Below are 15,395 nucleotides of genomic sequence, written 5' to 3' on the forward strand. Positions count from 1 at the left end.
TAATACTACTAATAAATCTTCGACTTTCGGCCACTTTTTTAGTGCAAAAATAGGGCTATTCCCTTCTTTCCTTTAGTAAGTTAGAACTACTACGTAGCACTTGGGCAAACCAACGCTTTTTGTTTGCTTAAAACTTAGCATATTATCAATTATAGAATAATTAATATAATGTTCATACTAACTTTTCAACTCATTGAATTGACTACTTTGGACTATGATTTACTGATTTCAACGGGATGAGCATTATTACTAATGCTACGTGTTGAAAATTAATACATAATGACTTATTGTATGTTGGAGGTCCATTATTAGCAACACTATGTATAACACACTACCACAAAAATGAGAATACAGAACGCCTAAAACATGTAATATAAAATGCCTCAAAGGCGTTCTTCTGGGGGGTGTCCTATAAAGTCTATAGAACGTCTCACGAGGCGTGCTATATCTAACACAATACAAATCGCCTATCTAAGATAGGCGCTTCATATTCTAAGTAAAAAGTAAATAAAAAACATGGGAAAAAGAGCGGTCATCTAAAGATAGGTGCTCTATAAGTATGTAAATAGAGAATGCATATCATAGATAGGCGTTCTCTTTTCCTTACTTTTTTTTATAAAAAAATAAAATATTATTATTACTATTAATATTAATAATATTAATAACAATAATAATAATTCAAAAATAACATCTAAAATTACGACAAAACATCGAAGTATAGTTTCTCGTTTTAACTTCAATTAATAAAAAATAAACATGTACGTAGAAAAACTCAAATACAATTAAAAACTAAATATAACACAAATTATATAATTTAAGATCAATTTTCTAAACTTATGCAGCAGCAATGCAGCATCTTCGCATCATCACTAGCTCCAGAATTGTTCTATCGGTTCATGTCCATTCATACTGCATCTGCATCAAAAGCTAAAAAAAAAAAAAAAAAAAAATTACAAAACAATTGTATAAAGAGCACCAACATAGCAAAATACCACCACCAACTACAACACCCACGGCCACTGCACCACCACCTACACCACCTAATACCGCACCCCCACAAGCCCCAACTGCGACACAGCCCCCACGAAATTAGAATGTAAAACAGAAATTATTAGAGAGCCAAAATAATTGAAAATTAAAACAAAAATCTAAAATGTAAAACAAAAATTAGAATTGGAATAAAATAAAAAAAATTAGATCGAAAAAAAAAAAATCATAAAAAATGCAGTACCCAGAAACTTAAATGTAACTCAAAGTAACATAAATAGAGTTAAATGAAATCAAACAATATCATATACAACATTTAAATTGAAAAAACTTGCAAGTCATATTCGATGATTACAAAGAGAAATATCTTATACTAGTGGCTCAACGCTGTCTCGTGGCTTGGTGTTACGGTGGACGCTCGTGCAGTGGCTCAAGGCTCGACAAAGGGCATAAACAACTTGCGAGGTGGACTGGTGGGCGTGAGAAACTGGACGACGGTGTGGGGGGATTTGAGGAGAGAGAAAGAGAGGAGGATGATTTTTGATCTAAAAAACAAAGAGAAAAGGAGTGAGAAAGAGAAGAGGATAAGGAAAGGGGTGGCTGTTTTGTTACTTGTATAGTTGTATGTTTTAGGGTTAAGGTAGGTTGTGGGTATATACGACAGTAGGTTCGGTTTTATTTTTTTTTTAAATACTTATAGAATTGATAGGCGCTTTATATTATATAATGTAAAATTTGGATATATTAAATAGAGCGGTTACCATATATAGACGCTTTATAGGTTTCAACATACCAAACACTTATCTTACATAGGCGATTTGTATAACTTTAGAGATCGCCTATGTAACTTGACAGTTATGTATTGTGTGTTACTTATTCCATATTTTGTGGCAGTGACATATTAGTATATTACTCAGTAGGTAATAAGATCATTAAGATTCAAGTAATCAGCTTTATGTTAGGCTTTTTATGCTCCAGTATATGTCTTACTAAATGGAAAAGTAGGGGAATGGTTCATTTAATAATACTAAGATTCTATTTTATTCAAGTTATTTTCTAAGAATTCACTTTTCTTGTAATTTGGTGAAGTTGTAAGCATATTATAATTTAAAAGTTCACAAGTTCTATATTTGTTTCTTTTTTATTTTTTTAATGTTAAATCGATACATTTTCGTGGCCGCTATCGGTTATTATAAGTTCATTATAGCTAATTAGCTCGAAATTTAGAAAGTTAAGTTTAAATTCATATGTACTGATTACAATGTATAAAAAATAATTGGTCGGGAAATAAAAGTAGTCTATTAAACGTGTACAGAACGAATAGTCGTTTTCTTGTACTTGTTTCACTTAAGATATGTGCATGGTTGTACAACCTATGTGTTTAGCCTTCTTAAAACGGAGTAATTATATTCATAAAGGTATGTAAATCCTAATACTTATAGAAATCTAAATAATTGAACGCCTATAACCTCAAACCTGAAAAAGATTACAAATTAAAGTTCAACGTTTTGTCTCCTTAATGACAGTACTTACGTGTTCAAATATGGACTTAATGATCCGAACTCTATCCTTAACAAATATCATAAAGATAGTACATAAATTATACATAACCATCAAATGTTGTGACATTGAATATAACCACATAACTAATCCATAAAACCTGAGTTTTTTTTCTTATAAAATAATAAAATATTATTCGTATTATTTAATTCATGGGAGATTCTGCAAGCATCAAATGTCAATATTGCGAAGAATGATGAGGAATCGCAATCATAGTGTGTGTGTAATGTTCAACTAACACAGACACAGATATAGACATGATCGAATTCGATAGACTAAATTAAAAAACGTCAAAATAGTATAGTTAATTTGATCCACAATATTATATAGTACGTGTTAGGCAGGCCGCCATTTAGGAATTTTACCAATTTCTCTCCTTCTATGTGTTGTATGTTTGCCAAATTAGCTTTTTTTTTTTTTTTTTTTTTTTTTTTTTTTTAATTGCTGAGCGAAAGTAACTCTGATGTTGAGAGCACAACCGACACCATTGTACTGTGTCCTTATATGCTTATTTGTCGCTTTACGAATTTAATCTCTTCGTTTTTTATGTTCTTTAAGATTATGCACAAGTTTTTAACAATCTTAGGGAATATATGTATTGTATGTTCACGATCGTTTACAAGAACAAATAATGGGTTGATTTTGCATCATACAAAGTTGATTACTGTATATATTAATGGTCAAATTAGCTAAATGGAGCATGTATGTAGACCCATGGTTCATATAATTACTTAAAATCTTATTAGATTCATTTTCAGTGTATGTATAGTCTGCTAGTTATGTTAAATGAATACTCCGTAAAAAGTATCTTATAGTTTCTAAAGTATAATTATAGATATTTATGGTTAAAATTGCGCATTAACATTGTGAAAATTCAAACTTATAAACGGTTGTAAAATGAAGGAAGCAACCTTGTCATGATCGCTTAGCTTGTATCATGGATACTTCTAGCTAGTGTAGAGTTGCTTTGGTGGTTTACTGGTTGTTGGCCTATGGCGGGGTCGGCGATAAGGAGGTGAGGGGGTGCAACAAGGTTAGGGACTAGAAGCTTAGAAAGGCTGGCTAGGTCACCTGTATGTGGTAAATTAGGATAGTGAAGTCTTTAATTTGAAATTAGCTAGGCCACAACGGCCCACAAGGATGTTAACAGTGTGTGCAGATAAACTTCAACGCCTTCAATTCTTTCGCTCGTTGAAATAATTATGAATTCTTGCATGCTTAATTTGAAAATGAAGTTCAATTCATAGCAGTAAAGTGCTTTTTTGCTTCACTTATTTTTACTTATGTTAGACCAAATAAGTATAAGTTTATTCCGATAAGATAAGACAATGAATAAAGTTCTAATATTGAATTACACATGATGAACTATAAGATAAAACTAGAACTAATAAGTTTAAACAAGATAAGATAATTGTCTGCGAGTGAAGATAGCACTACGTACGTTTAGAGTGAGATTTTGATCAATAACAGCCCATGATAATTGGCTTGATCAAGTCGATTTGAGAGCACCATAATTAATACAATGGGACCTTGGCCTAATTTCCTAGTAACGTTATAAAATTAGCATAGTTAGCCTATAGTCATAATCTAAAGTGCATAACCTAAAAATGTTTACAAGTGTCAAATTTTGGAGGAATATATAGGAAAGTGGAATTTTGGTTTTCTGGTGGTATAAAATTGGCAAGTCACTTTCTATAATTTTAATGAATGAATTATATAGATGACCAATGAAATATAAGATAGGATCGATAGTGATAAAATATGTAAGCTAAACGTAAACATTACTTTGGATGATATGATCAATGCAGTTGGTTGGCATAAAACACTTTGAAGACTTGGCCTGGTAATTAAGCTAAGACAAGAGAAATGTTTGCATCAATGTAATTTAAACTGGCTGTTTTTGTACAAAATTGACGGCTAAGACGCTTTCCTAAGTTCCCATCTTGATGCGTTTACTATGGGGTGGATTTTTGGGTCGTAGCACTTGCAGCCAGAACGATGTGGCTGTCATGCATATCTCGAGGCCCCGTTTGAAGATGACTCATGACTAATTTACAATACTAATCTATCGATTTCCAATCTCATAGTTTGAAGGTGATATTAAATATCCTGTATTGTATTTTAGTTACATATAGAGTTAATTATATCGAAATATAAAGATATGCAGATAATGCAATACTCCGTACCATATATACCATACAACTTTCAAATCGACTTCTCACTATGCACATTTGCTCACTATATAAGCTTCATCATTATGACACGGAGTATATGACTTGTATTAGTTGTATACTTCGTATTACTCCGTAGTACCGTTGTTGAGAAAACATATTACCAAAAAAAAAAAAAAGCTTCCTCATCCTTCCAAGAGTACTTGATCGGTTTTTATACTTTTCAACAAGGGAACCTTTAGAAAGCATCAACTTTCCTAGCATAAACGATAAGTTTAAAGCCATGTTTGGCTGCTAAAAGTGATTAGTCCTCTGTTCACACTAACCAAATTATAATTTATAATCATGACTCAATAACAGTGTTTATACTTCTTTTAAATAACGAAATAAAACCTATGTTAGCAATACCTTGAGTATCCAATATGATTATTTATTAAAAATAATATATGTAAAACTTGATCCATATTGATCTTGAGACTAGAATAGAATTCAGTATTCAATATACAAGTAGTATTTGTTAGAGAATCAACTCAACAAAAAAAAACTAAAACCAATATATACCCCCGTAAATCATAATTGATTAATAAAAGATGTTTGTTTATCTGAGTTCGTTCGTTAGTCTTTAACCAGTATTAACTCATCAAGTGATTGAGTTTTATCATATCTCTCTCTTTTTTTTTCTTTCAAGTTTTGATGATTAAAAGTCAATTCAATATGCTTTAATAACAAAAATGTAATGCATAGATCTATCATGCATAGTTCCCTCACCTCTCCATGTTGAGTTTAACAAACTCTTGGTAAGAATAATAATGTTTGAAGAATAATGAAATGATTAAGGGTAGAGCAAAGAATTGATTCAAGAAAAGTCTTGTCAAGTAAAGATTGGCTTTCACTTTTCACTTTCAAAGTAGAATTGAATGTGTAGTTTTAATTACTCATTGATTGATATATTTGGCATATCCATGCACGAAAAAGACGCTATAGACGATGATTTGGACTCTTCATCATCTTTCTTTAGATATGAAAGTTACACGTTTACACAGATCCTAAGGCAATTAGTGATTATTTTACAAAAAGCAAGGATTAAGCCAGACAACATTCTAAGCTTTCGATTACTGGTAATTCTTAATGCGAGTAACGTTTTAACACCGCTCTTCTTTACGCTTTGGCTAACTTTCCTTTTCTTAGCGATGGTAAGCAAATACTGTTTTTTCAACGTTAATTAAGAATGTGTACAATATGCCAAGTAAGTCCATCAGCTCTGAAAGTAAGAAAGAAAAAATGTATTGTATTTTGTACTATGTAATTTAAATCTTGTTAAATACATTTAAGTTATAGTGTATTTTGAAATTATTAAAATTTTTAAATTTTAAGTATTAGTCGTTAAAGATGTGTATAGGGATTGTGAAAATTGAAAATCAAGTATAAAGAGCAAAACAGAATTGAGAGGTTGTAATACAAATTGTCTTCAATGAAGTTATATACTTCGTATAAAATTAATTTGATGGAAATTAAACTTAGCTACTAAAAACTAAAGATCACTTTTTTCAAAAAAAAAAAAAAGAGAGAGAGAGAGAGATCACTTAAAATTTTCCTTCCTTCATAACTAAAAAAATACACGTACATGTATATAAGTAAAAAAGATCAGCCACGAAATTCTTTTACTAGTAATTTTAGAGAATAAATGAAATGCATAAAATTACATTGTCCTACTTCAAATTATATCGTAAACTACAAATGATATGAATACACGATAGATGTGACATAATGTACACAACACATCCTCCAAACAATATATATATATATATATATATATATATATATATATATATATATATATATATATATATATATATATATATATATATATATATATATATATATATATATATATCATTTGTTTTTGAGGTATAAATTCCCTAATCTCTCCTAGTAATTAACTCTAGTTGAATAAGTGTTGTTTCTAGGTTGTTAGTTGAACCCCTCCCTTCAAAAGAAAACAATGCCAAGAAAAAATCCAAAAAGACGACTGTCTATTAAAATTTTGTCAAGCACAATAAATGGAGTTTTTAGCTAAATGCCTAAATCCTTTTTCTAGTGTACTGTCCTCAAATTTTATTAGGGCTCAATTATTGAGTTGCCTTTGTCAATTACGATTTTTCTTGTGACAAGGAGAGGTATAAAAAATATAAGGCAAACTTCCAAAAATTAGGTAAAATAATGTCCTTAAACTATACACACCTCATGAAGAAAGTGCATAATTTGAAATATTTCCCTTAACATTTAATAAAAGAAATATAATGCATGAATTATTAGGGAACAATTATTGAGTTGCCTTTACTTTTAGAAATTAATTTGTATAATTAGGATATTATTTAGCTAAATAGTGTAGTATTGTAGCTATCTGATTTGTTCCTAGTCAACTAATTAATATTAATTAGAAATCATGATAGTTTAAGACAGGATATTGACAAGACTATTAGTATAAACCTTAGTTTGCTGATGATAACTACTCACTTGATTAATTTTATTCAAATTAGGAGTGCCAATTAACAATAATTTCAATTTCTGAATTGGCATCCAGCCATATCATTTGTAGTCCATGGCCAAATTGGCAACTTCCATCTTACATTTATTTCACAATGACTTTGTGCAACATTTTGTGGAACTTTTGCGATATAGTTTCTTCATTTCATAAAATTCTTTCCAGTCATTATTAATGAGGATAATAAACTAATAAAACTCAAGTATATAAAAATGACCTAATTTGCATGCTCTAATTGGGTCGTGTTTTAAAATTTATTTTCAATAAGTATATTCGCATTATATTGTATCAGTAATATGTAATTAGAGATATCAATAATCAAAGTCGTGTCTTAAAATTCTAGTTCCAATACAAGTAAATACATACTCCGTAAGTATATATGTAGTCTTCGTTAAAAGAAATGTAAGCTTACAAGGCATACTTTAATTTTGTTTGATCTTGAAGCTCCTTACTATACTATTAAACCAAATAAAAAAGAGAACAAGTGTCAAATGTTGGTAAAGTATAAAATACTTGTCGGGCAGCTTCTTTGACATACTATTGACGAGGTCGATCATTGCACAGGGCTCAACAAAAAAACATGATACCATAACATTACTATCATTATACTTGTACTATCTATCTAACTTCTAAATTATACTTAATTTACACGTTTGGAATGTAGTCTAACCAAATTAGGTGTATTTTTTCTATTCATGAACTACACCAATTTTACTCACACGTCGCATTATCTTCATGTTTTCACCAAATTTACCTTACCTTAAATTGGAGATTTGGAGGTTTTTTTTTTTTTTTTTTTTTTTTTTAAAGAAGAGGTATTTGTTAAAATACTTAATTTGATTTTCATTTTCTCAAATTATTTTTTATTTAAAAAATAAGCAAATAATCCAAGTTATTCCAATTTGTAATTTGTACACATGTACGAGTACATGTTACAGCCGTATAATCCATTAAATTATGTCATAAATACATTAAAAAAGATATATCTGAAAATCCACTAGATTTTGTTTTACTTTTTTAAAAACTAATTCCTGGCCGAGAGAACTTGTACCGAAATTTATTTTATAAAAACATAACGATTTTGGAATTTCTTACCAAAACCACCGATTTATAATTTGTCCTATTTATTATTCTCTATATTTTCTTATCCTTTCCCCCACTATTGTAACACAAAATCCTTCCCCAAAATTTTTAACAGTCTCTAGCATTTGGAAACATCTGCATCATAGGGGGCAAATTCACCCACTTTCCAAGAACAAAACTTTGAAAAATCAAAATTAGACCTTTTATTGTTTATTTATTGGTAACCCAAAATTTTAAATTTAAATCCACAAATATCAAATTGAATCAAAATTAAAAAATATCCCCTGTTTCTTTGTTTCCAGATCCCTAGCTTTTCCTTTTTCCATCCTTGGGAAAACCAAGCTCTTTTTCATTCATCACCAGCTGTTTTGTACCTTTCTTTCCTCCCTGGACCATCCTATATATACCATCACCAAACCCAACCCCCTTCTTTCCTTTTCTATAAATAACTTCATGGCGTCATTTTATCAAACACCTTTCATACACTCCAAAAATCCCAATCAATTTTCAAAATTTCTCCTTTTTTTCCCCCAAATTACAACACGAAAATCACTTCAAAACCCTTAATTAATAATACCCTTTAATGGGTAATTCGAAATTTCATCAAAAATATTTAATTTATCTGATTTTTCATATGTTTCAGATATGCTCTGTTTTCGTCCAATCAAAACAGAGCAATCACAGCTCAACTCCCTCTAATACTGTTATGTTTGCGCTTAAAGCTCAGCAAATCCCACCTGGGTCAATCCGACGGCCAGCAAGTAAGCTTCCTTTTCATCACAACGTTAGTCTTACAGTCTCTCTCCTAGTTGGCACTCCGCCACAACCTGTGACAATGGTGTTGGATACAGGGAGTGAGCTCTCTTGGCTTCACTGTAAAAAAAATCCGGGTTTAAATTCCTTATTTGATCCTGTTCACTCAACTTCTTATTCTCGAATCCCGTGTAGTTCACCCACTTGTAGGGCCCGAACGCGGGATTCTACTATTCCTGCGTCGTGTGACCCGAAAAAATTGTGCCACGTGTCAGTCTCTTATGCGGACTTCTCGTCTATGGAGGGAACGCTTGCAATGGATAATTTTAAATTGGGCGATTCGTCGATGCCCGGTGTATGGATCAGGGTTTTAGTAGTAGTTCCGAGACGGATTTGAGGACTACCGGGTTATTGGGTATGAACCGTGGGTCGTTATCGTTTGTGACACAAATGAATTACCCAAAGTTTTCGTATTGTATTTCGGGTCAGGACGCTTCGGGTGTGTTGTTATTTGGAGAGGCTAATTTTGCTTGGCTTAAGCCAAGAAGTTACACTCCTATGGTAAAAGTTACTAGCCCTTTACCGTATTTTGACCGTGTGGCATACTCGGTACAATTTGAAGGGATTAAAGTTGGGGGTAAATTACTTACTTTACCCAAATCCATCCTTCAACCCGATCACACGGGTGCGGGTCAAACCATGGTTGACTCGGGTACTCAATTTACTTTCTTACTTGGACCAGTCTATACCGCGTTGAAGAATGAATTCTTGGCCCAAACTAGAACCACATTAAAAGAGTTAGGCGACCCAAATTATGTGTTTCAAGGCGCAATGGATCTATGTTATCGAGTACCCTTAACTCAAAAGGGTTACCCGGTTTTACCTACCGTGACACTAATGTTTCAAGGAGCCGAAATGAGTGTATCCGCGGAGCGATTATTATACCGGGTTCCGGGTGAGGTTAGAGGACCCGATGGGGTGCATTGCTTCACATTTGGTAATTCGGATCTACTTGGTGTAGAAGCTTATATAATTGGGCATCATCATCAACAAAATATGTGGATGGAATTTGATTTGGTACAATCAAGGGTAGGGTTAGCAGAGGTTAGGTGTGATTTGGCCAGTCAGAGACTAGGATTGGGCCTCTAAAAACAGTGGATTTTTTGTCTTTTTTTTTTTAAATATACTTTTGTACGTAAATGTGAAAATAATGTGTTCAAAGCTTAAAGATATGGTGTTGGTAGGAGCTTGATTAAGAGTTTGACCAAACAAGGGTAGCTAAATATCTAAAGATAGGTCCACTTCCTTGAAGGTGAGCCGTGTGAAGTGGTTTTTTTGTTGGATGGGACATAACTCTCTTTAGGTTTGGCATTTGCCAACTACGTGAACATGTGCTATCTTTATGTACATTTCAAGTTTTTACTTGTATATAACAAATTTAAATGGTTAAAAGTTCTTCATATCTTTATACGGAGTACTTTCTAAGTTTTTATATAGCAATAGTTATAATTATGTAGTATTCCGTAATAATTTTCACACCGCATAAACAAGTAGAAGGAAAACTAAAAATGAGGATTTGGTAGCATTAAAGCTCAACTTTAAAGAAAGAAGGAAATAAAAACATTAAGTAATAGAGTATGTATACTTCTTTTAGGTATATATATTTATGTAATAAAGAGTGTTTAATTGGTCAACCTACTTGACTAGTAAAGCTAGTCAATGCATATAAGCATTGTTAATGTCTACATTCTAGTTTGGGTTAGGAATAATAAAAGTAAAAACTTAAAAGTAGTAGCAAGTTGGTGTCTTGGTGATTCTAACATTATTATAATCACATATGTATAATTTAACATGTTTTCAAAAAAAAAAAAAGGTGTAATTAAACATTATCAATTTATCATCCATATTCTACTTACAGAGAACATTAACTCCCTTGTTAAAAAAAAAAAAAAAACATTAACTCCGTAATTGCTTATACATACCCCCCTCAATAGCCATTTACGAGTACCATTTTTTACAGTTCAATCCTACATAAAAGTACTTCTCCATATTTTATCCCTAAATATTTCAAATCAACATCTCATTACCATGAAAAACATTTTGTAACTTGACATTATTTGCAAAATCTTCATCCATAAACAGCGAGGTAAAAACAAAAAATTTACTGTCTTTGCTTGGTAGTAATTTGCATAGCATCATCAATTTTTATCAGTGAGAAAGAGAAGACCAATAATAAAAATTAGGTGAGATATGAGCCAGATGTATGTTTTTGGTCCTTGTCACGTGTGCACAACCATTAATAAATTTCTAGATTCATCTTCACCTTTTTACGCACCTCCAAATTAATTTATTAATTAATTGTCAGGTTCATTAGCAAAAAAGATAGTGTTGCTTGTAATCGTGACATGTAAACAAAGCAACAGTACGTTTACTAATTATTCATGCTGTTCATCACATATATCTTGTGATTTTCTGACTCGATAAAGTCCCTCTTTTTACTCAACTATCTCCTAAGATTAATGAACAAGTTAAATTCATTTATTTCATGTTGTTTCTTTTAGTCCTCTTTAATGTTGAGAGAATTGTTTGATCGTGAGTTGATGCGGTAGTGACCATTGTGTGTATACAAATACAAGTATACAACGCATATGTCAAGCAACGCTCCGTGTTAAATTACTTTGCCATGCCTCTATAACATCGTCGCAATAAATGTTAGTTAGCCTCTAAGTTGAAAAAAGATCATACTTAATTTATTAATCTCTGGTCTGGATAATTACAATAGTTTAATTTTTACATTATTCGTACATTAATTTTGACCACATATATACCACATCAGTACTCTGTATTTACTAATATACAAATACTAATTGTTATTGTGTAATGTGCTGTTAGATTAATTTTAATTTATATTTTCAAAGATTAGTTTTTTTATTTTATAACATTGACAAATTTATGCATTCACAAAGTGAGTCAATACAATTTTTACAAGTATTTGAAAACCGTGGGAGCATACATTTCCGTAGTTAGTCCACTATTATCAAGCTATTAGCAAATAGTGTAGCAACAGACTTAGGGGGCATTTAGTCCACTATCTTCTTCTTTCTAAACTACTTTGTGTTTGTTTTCTCCAATAACATGTTATAAAACAAAAAAAAAAAAAAATTACAATTGAAAGTTGTATCTATAAACTAATTCGTGAATTACACGGGTCAGAAACCTAGTTTTATACTTCCTCTGTTTTTTAATAGATGCAACACACACTATTTCACGATATTTAAGAAATGTGGGGTTCACATCATATAAACACTTTAAAATGGGATGAATGGTTGTTAGGAATATAATTTAATGGGCCATGTGCTTTAATTAAGGAAAATAGTATAGATTTTCCCTAAAATAACTATCTATTTATAGTGTGTTGTAAATACTGTGACATTTCCATTTTAGGGAAGTGTTGCAAGTATTAAAAAATGGAGGAAATGTTACACTAAATGGAATTATTTTCCATTTTTCTTCATTCCCTTTCTTAAACTCTTTCTCTTTAACTCCTTAAGGAACCAAACGTCACCTTAAAAAAGTAGTATGGGTTGAAGCTAGTCAACCATGAAGAGAAGTTGGTCAATAATGGGTTGTACACTGGTACACTGTACAGTCAATACTAATAGACCTCGTGCTGCCCATCCTTCTTGACTGGATTGGATCCAGTTTACTCGTGGGCCCGTGGATCCCTCATCCATTTTTTCCCTTCTTTTTGCTGGTTTTGGATTTTTGGATTGTATAAAACGTACTTCGTAGTAATTTTTTTAAAAGTCAAAAGAAAAAGGCGTAAAATTCTACGAAGTGTATTTTGATAGGAAAAAAAAAAAAGAATATTAGTTTATACATAGTAGAATACTTGTATTAGTTAAAAACAATTTATACAGAGTAGTTAATTAAATTTTAATATGGACTTTATTTTTCTTTTGAATTTTATTGTTGTACAATATTCTTGAGTCTTGATAAGGAGTAGTTATCATCATATAAAGAATTTTCATATAGAATGGAATCTTCTATATCCAAGTAAATTGTAGTAAGGGGTTAAGGGCTGGTCAAAAGAAGACAAATATTGAAAGGTGATACATGTAATGATTAGTCAAATATAATTTTTAGTTAAATATAGATGCTAATTATTGGTCGCCAATTTTATGACATCCCTACCACTTAATTTTTAATCCAATTGTGATTCGAACTTACATGCAATTTGGAATTTTGTTGTAATTTCCTTAAAAAATAGTTTAAAATAATTGTTCTAAAAAATGAGTGTAAAATAATTTTGAATGTAAATAGACACATAGTTCCTCAAAAAAATGTAGTATATAGACATTCTACTTGCCCTGCAGGGTCAGCAATCATATTTTCGTTGCAACAGGGTTTGCCCCAGAATTTCAACGGAAAAAAAAAAATTCTTCATCGTAACATCGTTATATCACTATTTTTTTTTTTTTTTTTTTTATCTAGCAATCTAGCAGAATGCCTTGCATTGGGAAGACTATTTCACTATATTTGATTGCAAATTATTTTAATGTAATATTTAATTGGGAATACTTCAATAAATCTACAATTTATAAATTTTTGGTATAAATGATATGGACATATGATCCCTTTTTTTTTTTTAACAAAATCAATTCACTAATAAAAAGACGTCCGTCATTTGTAAATGAAACTTAAATTAACAAATACATAAAATAGAATTAAATAAAGATTTTCTTTATCAAATCTACATTCGTTGAAAAAATCTTGTACTGTGGTACATTCCTCACACACATTGCTAAAAGAAGCAGCCTTTTCGAAGAGAGTCTAAGGGTGCTAATCGAGTTGAGCAGCTCATGAGCAATTCAAACTTGACTCGATCAAAACTCAATTCGAGATGGCTCGACTTGAATTCAACTCGACTCGATGTGTTAACGAGCACGAGTTGAGCAAGCTCTAACTCAACTCGACAAGCTCGTGAGTAACTCGATAATATATTGTATTCATGTAGAACTACAAACAAAGTTATTGCCATAAACAAATTTGATACTTAATAAGAGTTAATTTATATTATAAAAAAAGAAATAGTGAATCTTTAATATTAAATAAAATAATTAAAAGAAAACGATATAAAGTGAACAAAAACAATAAAGACCTATAATTTTAAAAGGGCTAAAATTTTAGCGAGCAGATCGTGAGCTACTCAACTCGACTTGAAAATTTAACGAGCACATGAAAAAAGTTTTTGGCTCGTGATCGTCTCGCTTGATTAGCATCCTTAGGAGAGACAGTCTAACGATTTATTGTAGCCATAATGATGATTATTATTTATATGATTCGCTTTAACGCATTTGAGAATTCGACAACCGTTGCGATATCGAATAAATATAAACTAATGAACTGATAATAGGGCAAATGATTATTACTTTTTTTATAAGCCTTGACACACAAATAAACCCTAACGATAAACAAACAATTAAACTAACAAAAACTAACGACTCCAAGACGACGAATATCTACACTACTCGTGTAGATTTATTGAAACCACAAATGCAACGTTATATAAAAACAAGATTAAAGTGCCGAAAATAGTCAAATTAGAATACTTCTGGCCTAAACGGTCAAAATATTATTAACACTAGAAGAAAAGAGGAGAGAGGAGGGGACGACTATATTGATACTATCTTGGACATATGGTACCTTAACTTGTGGTGCCACAATTTCTTGTCCATCCCTTAGACCCTTACTCCTTTAAGAGTTAGGACACGTAAAGGATAAGTCATAAGTGGTTGTGTAATATTGTTGCTTGTAGTTGTAGGATCAAATCCCTTAAATATACATGTATGTCGTATGTAATTAATATTATTGTGCAATTAGATGTTACTTCGGGCTTGTTTTGATTTATTGAACTGAATTGAATTAAATTGTTTATGAGAGAAGTAAACTAGGAATTGAACTGAAATTAAGCTGAAGAGAACAGGTCACTATATATATACACACATATACAAAGATATTAAAGGGTGCTTTAGTGCTTGTAAATTGTAATGGATGACTTTATAGTGAACTAGATGAAAGCCCGTGCGATGCACGGTTTTCCATATATTAATCTCAAGAAAAGATATTTTCGTATTTGATTTTTTTTTCCTATTTAATAATTTCAAACAAAAAAAATTAAAAATAAAATAATAATAATAATAATAATAATTTAATTAAAGTGTTATTTCATATTACAAAAGTATTATTTTTTTTAATGTAATTTATAATGCGACTTTATTTATTGTTGTTATGTA

General features: G+C 31.0%; 1 long non-coding RNA gene and 1 pseudogene across 1 annotated transcript; one reads left to right on the plus strand and one right to left on the minus strand.

Moving 5' to 3' along the window:
• Nucleotides 1-710: 710 nt before the first annotated feature.
• LOC145592745 (uncharacterized) lies at nucleotides 711-1,694 on the minus strand. The gene is made up of 2 exons (XR_014102479.1): nucleotides 1,343-1,694; nucleotides 711-927 (listed from the first exon to the last, which is right to left on the minus strand). It is a non-coding gene; the product is annotated as an uncharacterized LOC145592745 (long non-coding RNA).
• Nucleotides 1,695-8,583: 6,889 nt separating this feature from the next.
• Nucleotides 8,584-10,571, plus strand: LOC145592746 (aspartic proteinase PCS1 pseudogene; annotated as a pseudogene).
• The last annotated feature ends 4,824 nt before the right edge of the window (nucleotides 10,572-15,395 follow it).

The sequence above is a fragment of the Chenopodium album genome, chromosome 18 (assembly GCF_948465745.1).
Source record: "Chenopodium album chromosome 18, dcCheAlbu1.1, whole genome shotgun sequence".
Classification (NCBI taxonomy): domain Eukaryota; kingdom Viridiplantae; phylum Streptophyta; class Magnoliopsida; order Caryophyllales; family Amaranthaceae; genus Chenopodium; species Chenopodium album.